This window comes from Echinops telfairi, unplaced genomic scaffold (genome assembly GCF_000313985.2).
Source record: "Echinops telfairi isolate 266 unplaced genomic scaffold, ASM31398v2 ScPeMD7_7458;HRSCAF=8496, whole genome shotgun sequence".
NCBI lineage: Eukaryota > Metazoa > Chordata > Mammalia > Afrosoricida > Tenrecidae > Echinops > Echinops telfairi.
Genome location: NW_022111358.1, coordinates 27,951,862 through 27,958,460, shown reverse-complemented (window position 1 = coordinate 27,958,460; position 6,599 = coordinate 27,951,862). Strand labels below are relative to the sequence as shown.

Genomic DNA, 6,599 nt, shown 5'->3' with positions numbered 1-6,599 from the left:
CCCCCCCCATCCCCCAGACCCCTAGGCTGTGGAGGGCTGGAGAAGTCCCCAGAGCTCACCCACATTCCTCTGTCTGCAAAAGCAACACCCCTGGACTAGGGGTGAGAGGTAGACAGAAGATGAAAGGCCAGATGTCTCCCCCATCCCCTCGAACTCCAGTGTGTGCACAGATCCACACCCTGTTTGAACAGCTGGGACCAGAGGGCATGCAGATAAAAACCAAGCCAGGGGGCAGGAGGAGATGCAGATGAGCCCAGAGATCCCACCACAGGCCCATGACAAGCAGCCACCAAAGCAGAGAGAGAAGCGTCTCCCGGAGACTGCTCCAGGCCCAACTCATTCATGGGAGGGGAGGTTCAGGGACCCATCGAGGTGCATACACACGTGCATCACCCAAAAGAGACGGGCAAAAAGAAACAGCCGGCCCAAGCCACAGTGAGAGCCACGGGAGCAGCTAGAATCAAAAAGACATCATGACAAGTGTTGGGGAGGATGTGGAGAAATCGGAGCCCTCATTCCCAGGGTCCCCATGGACTTGATGGTAGCGGGTGTTTTTTTGGTGTTTTTTTAATGCACTGCTAGTGGGAAGGCAAAACGGCCGAGCTGTGTCGGAAACCAGGTTGGCACTTTCCTGAAAATGTTAACCAGAGGGTTACAAAAACATGCACACAAATGTTGATAAGCAGGGTTATTCATAAGAGTCGGAATGGGCTAACAGCCCGAAGAGGCACTAACTAAAGAAAGGACAGGCGGAATATTACTCAGCAATGACAAGCACGGAGCGCGAGCCAGGAAGACCTGCTAGTTACCAATGGCCACGCATCGTAGGAGTCTCCTACAGTGATGTGTCAGAACAGGCACAGAAGCAGACTATTGGCCGCTGTGGGCTGGTGCCCAGCCTTGGTGAGCGCACAGGGCTCAACAGGACAAAGTAGCTGGTGACCGGCCCCTCCAGGAACGATTATAGCCTGAAGACACCAGGGGCAGTGCCCTCACCAGAGCTGACCTCCGCAGCAGGGCCAGGGGTAGGGTCTAGAGAACGGGGAAGTGACTTATAGGTAGGGAGCTCTTTTGGAGGGCGATGAAAACATTCTAAAAGCAGTGTGGTCATGCTTACACAACTCTGAGACGCTGGCCTGCTGAATTGGATACACTTTATATGTGACTTAGAGCTCAATAAAGCCATTTTTTAAAAAAGAAGAAGCAAGAACGAAGAGAAACAAGACCACAGACCCAAAAGGACGGCCTCCTTTTCCGACCCTCCCCTGCCTTCCAAGCCCAAGGAATGCCGGGTGCCAGGTTCCGGGCTTAGACCTGGAGTCCAGGGGACAGGCACATGGCCGGCGTTTGGCCGAGGACCAGGCCTGGCATGGGGATTCCTGCCAAGGCCACTGTGGAAGAAGCCGGGGCCGCCGGGCCGGTCAGCCTGCTAGGGATGAGCGGGAAGAGGACAGGTATATGTATGTGCTAGGGAGGGGGGAGGGGCGCGTGCCCCCGGAGTGAAATGTGGACCTTATTATGCCGAGACTTTTACTGTTACTAATTATGACTGCCTCGTCCTCCCCGCCTGAGGTGCCCCTTCCCGCCCCTGGCCCCTGTTGGATTCCCTCTCAGGCGAGAACACTGACGTCAGGAGAAATAGGGGCCCCACCCACCGGGCCAGCTGCCGCCCTGCCCCCCACCCACCCCTGTGGGGCCCCACACAAGGGGAACTTGAGCTGGGGGAGCCAGGCAACAGGCAGAGACGTAGCAACACACACACACACACACACACACACACACAGGAACACAAACACACACTTCGCATCAGGGTGGGCAAGAGCCCGCCTGCACAGCCCAGCCCGTGTGTGCGGGCACGCTCAGGGAACCTGGAGATACCATCTCTCCACACCTGGGCTCTACCACACACTGAGTCCAGTGCAGGGCTCACAGGCATGGCCCCCGCCTCAGCCCCCTGGGGCGCCCAACCATTGCGCCCCGGCATCCCACACCGCCTTCTCCAGCTCTCACACAACTGTGGGCCCAGCCACCCCCAACACCCCCCCAAAAAACCTTCAAGTGGATTTACACCTTTGCAGAGTGGCCTACCTAAGGCGAGAGAGGTGAGTTCGAGACCCAGGAATGCATTCACTTCAGACCCTGCTTTTTTTTGGGGGGGGAGGGGACTCAATTTTTTAAGGGGTTTCTCCAGAGAGGACCCATAGAATGAACGCCCCCAACTCTGCCCCAAGGGTTTGAAATTGACACATGCCCTGAGCTAGCCTCCCCCACCCCCACCCTAGGCGAGGCTCAGCCTGCAAACTTTGGTACAAAGTTACTCCGCTCCCTGGGGAGGGCCTGGAGCCAGGGGAAGGGGTAAAGGTCATAGAAATGGGCTATGGGCCAGGCTAGCCAGGGAACAGGGATGGGCTGAGGTAGGGATGGTGGGGGCAGGGGTGAAAGGGCATAGATCGTGCCTTTGGAGCCCCCAGGAGTCAGATCCTCCTCCCCACACTGAAGATGACTGCTCCCACCACACACACCCCCACCCCAGCCTCGGCTCCCCAACCCGAGGGAGGAGAAGGCAGGATCCGAGAATTAAAACCAGCCCCCAAACAGAGAAAAGGAGCACTCACCACCCAACCTCCACCCTCTGCCACCAGCTCCACTGCCCACGGGCACCCTCCCTAGAGGGGGAGGAAACCACAGGCCCAACCTCCAGGGTACACAGCACCACCCTCCCTGCCCACCATGGTCTCCCCACTGGTGCCAGAATCCTTCCCTGCAGCAGGTGCCCCCACCGTCCACTCCTCCGTTACCCGGAGGAAAGTGGAGAGGGCTGGCTGCAGGGAGCAAGCGCAGAGGTCTGACAGACCCAATCTGGGCTCTGCCACTCCACATGACCTTACAAGAGTCACTTCACCTCTGCAGGCCGGTTTGCTCTTCAGGGACCCACCTGCCTCAAGGGCACGGTGCGAGCAGGTGGGAGGGAGAAGTCCTCAAAGCCCCTTCTTGCACAGGGCAGCACACACAGGCCCACAGGCCAGGCAAGCAACACCCCCCACCCCTTCCCACCTACCTCTCAGCCTGTCCCACCACCAATACCGGGGCCTCGACGAAGTCGGTTTTGCCCACACTCCAGCCAGACCCAGCATCTGCTGACAGGGCTGGGAGGGAGAATTACCCTATTTTCCAAGGTCGGCTTTCCTGCAGACTAAGGAGAGGGGTATTTGGGGGTGTGGGGGTGTGTGGAGCCTTTCATTTCACAAACAAACAAGGAGGGGAAGCAGAAAACAGAAATTCACCATTTCCTCCTACCTCACAGAGGGGAACCTAGGTTCCCAGCCAGGTGGGCTCCCAAAGTTCTCCTCCACACTCCCTTCCTCCCCACTCCCGCTTCCTGCACCTCAGTGCTACCCCCACCAGCAAGTCTCCCAAGGAGCAGACCCCGGCAGACCCCAGACCTGCTTCCTCTAGAGCAGCAGTTCCCAACCTTCCTCACGCCAAGACCCTTTTGTACAGTTTCTCATTTGGTGGTGACCCCCAACCATAAAATTATGTTCGTTGCTACCCCATCACTGTACTTTTACTACTGCAATGGCTTGGGCAACCCCTGGGGAAGGGGTGGAGAGCGGCTGCTCTAGATCCCCTGCCCTGGCACGGGCTGGGAGGGCAGGGCAGAGGAGGGCAAATCTCAAACTAGAGCAGTGGGCTGGAACTGTTTGTAAACTTTCCAGGAGAATGGCGCTTGCGCGTGCGCATGCACACACACACAACCTCTCCCTTCCCCCACGCGCCTCAGATGCATGATGAGAGGGTGGTTTGAGGGAGTGACCACTACTTCATTTTTTTTCCTTTTTCCAAAGGCTTGCGCATTGCCCCCACCCAGGAGTCAACAGCATGTCACAGCCCACCCCCACCCCTTTTACTTCCCCTATGACCCCTGAGCGGTAGGAGACCAGGTAAGTCAGCCTCCTGGCTGCTCCAGGGGAGCCTCAGAAGGATCACCTGGGAAGAGGGGGCTGGCACAGGTGGGCAAAGCCTCTTCCCCATCACCCCCAGGAAACTCAGGGCCTGCCTCTTCATCGTGCCCCACATAGGCCTGGGCTCTGCACAGTGTCCTCGGAGGAGTGGAAGGGAGACCTCAAGTGGTTGCCCTGGCCTCTAGGTGCTGGGCCTGCAGTGGGTCAGGTGCCTCCTCCACATGGGTCCCACCAGGCCCAGGTCCTGCCCTGCCACCGGAACTGCCCAACCTCCACACACAAGTCTCAGTAGGGACTAAAGACCCTTGCACAGTGGCTTTCCACCTCCCTCACGCCACGACCCTTTCATACAGTTAGTTCCTCACGTGGTGGTGACCCCCCCCCCAACCATAACACTATTTTCGTTGCTACTTCATCACTGTCATTTTGCTACTGTTCTGAATCGGGCGACCCCTGTGAAAAGGTCGTTCGACCCCCAAAGGGGTCCCGACCCACAAGATGAGAACCACTGCCCTAGCAGTAGGGACAGCCCAAGCTCAGGTTCTGGGAGGGGCAAGTGGTGGCCCTGCAGGGCAGTGCCCCCAATGCAGCACGGTCACAAGGACCCCATCCCAGAGGTTCCTAAGAAGGCAATTTCTAGGGTGGCCACTGGGCCTACCTAGGTCTCCCTGGTGTTCTTTCGAAGCAGAAAGTAGGTGAAAGGGCAGGGGCAGCCCAGGCCGGAGGCGCACCCACCAGCAGCCCACAGGGAAGGAAGAAAACAGGAAGAGAGGACGGGCAAGGGGGTGGCCAGACCGCAGCAGTGCGGACCCTACAAAGGCAGCTCTGTCTCTGGTCGGGGAAGGATAGGGGCATAGACAAAAGGACACCCCAGCCTGGAAACCACCGTCCTCAAGCCCAGACTGGCACGGGGCTTTCCCCACCCTCACCTTGGCAGTTGCCCCCTCACGGTGGCCTCCACCTCCCACCATGCAGGAAGCAGAACTCCCTCACTCTGGAGAATGCAGATACCTAGAGGGCGGACCGTGGCAGGCCCCCACAGCTCCCTCAGGACTGCCTGGGTCTGACTGCTGGACCATGAGAGCAGACAGACAGACAGTCCGCAGGATCCCAGGCCCTGAGTCCCCTCCCCACATCCCTCCCTGGGGACCCAGGCTGCAGGGAAGCTGAAAGAGAATGAGCCCCCAATCCTGCCTCAGGATATCCTTTTGGCTCTGACCCCAGACCAGGCCTGACTCAGAAGACACCCCACCCCATACCCGCCCTTGCAGCCAGGCGACCCCCCAGGAACTTCCTACTCCACACCCTCCTAGTCAGTGAGGAGAAGAGGGGGGAACACTGCCCCAGCTTAACTGGAGGCGGGGAATGGGTCCCAGAGCCAAGGCACGCGGCTTCCAGGGCAGGTTGGGGAAGAGGGCTGGAGGGTTGCCTGGCTCCCACCCACAACACCACAGTCTGCAGAGGGACCACACCTCCCTACCCTCAGGCCCTCCCTATCCAGCCCCAAGGAGGCCCTGGGAAAGGGAGTGTCCCACAGGATAAGCCCAGGACTGGCCTCCTGAAGCTGCCCAGGGACTGACAGGCAGAATGGGGCAGGCAAGGAGAGGGCTTGCAGGCTCAGACTCCCGCAGCCCCGCCGCAGGCACACACTGCCAGCCGCGGTCAGTCTCCCCAGCAGTCTGAGTGGGTGGCTGTGACTCCTTCCCACAGACAGACGTCTGGGGGCCCCCTCCCGGGGATCTAGGGCATCAGAGACCACACACACTCAGCCTAAAGCAGCCCCTAGTCACATCCCCACCAGCTGCTTCCCCCCACCCCCGTCCCAAATGTGGGTGGGGGAGGAGCAGCTCCCTCCCCACAAGAACCAGGGGTAGTGCCCACAGCGGCCATCCCCATGGCAACCAACAACAAACAGCCCGGGAACCACAGTGGGACAGGAAGTGATGGCCATGTGACAGGAAGATTTTTTTTCAGTCTTGGGGAGGTGATGAAGATTGTTGGGGGGACCTGGGGAATCAACTGTGTGCCCCCCCCAAGGTTCCCCCACTTGGATCTGGAGGGAAGGGGTCCTGGAAAGTGGCCACCCTTCTACTGCAGTGTGTGTGGGGAGATGAGGGTGGACAGCCCCCCCCTCCCGCCCCCTCCACTTCCTGCCGTGACTGGAGATCAGAGAACTCTGCACCCTGCACCGCAGCTTCCCCTTCTCAAGTCTCGATTCCTGGGCTGAAGGTTTCACTCTGGGGCAAGGAACTGCGGGAGGGAGGCCTGGGACACCTGGGGGAGGGCAGGCAGAAGATCCAGGGGGAGGGATGGGACAGAGACCCTGCAAGGTAGGTGTGTACACACAGGCACACAATGAGTGGGTCACGGTGACACAGCGCCAGCGGCGGCGACGGGCGGGCACAGTGACACAAAAGCAGGCTGCCTGACCTCAGGCAACGGGGAGGGAGGGGGGTGGAGGGGGTGGAGAATGCAGGCACCCCAGGACCCTTCTTGTGATGGCCCTCTCCCCCTCAGTCTCCACGTCTATGTCTACAGGCATCCGGGCAGGCCAAGGCCAGCCTGTGCGCAGCCCCGGCTCTCCCTTGCCTTTTGTGCTAAGGAATCCCACTGCTCCCTGCTCCAAGGTGCCCGCCC

The 6,599-nt window shown here is 59.6% G+C and overlaps 1 protein-coding gene across 1 annotated transcript in view; it reads right to left on the bottom strand.

The window, feature by feature from the left end:
- Window positions 1-6,599, bottom strand: part of RARA (retinoic acid receptor alpha) — a 43,393-nt gene that overhangs the window by 23,989 nt on the left and 12,805 nt on the right. The window lies entirely within an intron of this gene.